The sequence below is a fragment of the Chrysochloris asiatica genome, unplaced genomic scaffold (genome assembly GCF_000296735.1).
Source record: "Chrysochloris asiatica unplaced genomic scaffold, ChrAsi1.0 scaffold00320, whole genome shotgun sequence".
In the NCBI taxonomy this organism is placed as follows: Eukaryota; Metazoa; Chordata; class Mammalia; order Afrosoricida; family Chrysochloridae; genus Chrysochloris; species Chrysochloris asiatica.
In genome coordinates, this window is record NW_006408838.1 from 2,055,521 (window position 1) to 2,056,281 (window position 761).

The following is a 761-nucleotide window of genomic DNA, read 5'->3' on the forward strand; positions in this document are numbered from 1 at the left end:
AAAAAAAAAAAAAAGCTAAAGTGAATAGAAAGAAATACTGTTAACTGATGGTACATGGAGGGGATTGTTATCATTGTGATGAAACAAGCTGTATGATATGTTGAATATAAAACTGATGATCTGCCCTGCAAACTTTTACTCAGTCTACAACTTAAGGAAAAAAAAAAAAAAAAGAATTTCAGAACACTTAAATATACCCATGCAGAATCTGTACATAGACCAAGAGGGAGTTGTTCGCACAGAACAAGGTTTAAAATTAGAAAATGTGTGTGTCAGGGTTGTATCCTTTCATGGTATTTATTCAGTCTGTATGCTGAGAAAATAACTAGAGGCTGGACTCTATTAAGAAGGACGCAGCATCACAATTAGATGAAAGTTGATTCATAACCTGCAATATGCACAGGACATAACCTTGCTCCCTGATAGCAAAGAGGATTTGAAGTACTTACTGATGAAGATCAAAGATTATAGCCTTTAGTATGGGTTGCACCTTAATGTAAAGAAAACTGAAATCCTCACCACTGGACCAATAAATAACATAATGATAAACAGAGAAAAGATTGAAGTTGTCAAGGATTTCATTTTAGTTGGATCCACAATCAACAGTTATGGAAGCAACAGTCAGGAAATCCAGTGACATGTTATATTGGAAGACCTTCTGCACAAGACCTCTTTAAAGTGTTCAAGAGGAGGCATTTCTTTCCCCAGTCTCATTCTGAGTGCCTTACCACCTTCCAGTCCTGTATCTGACAACGTTTCTC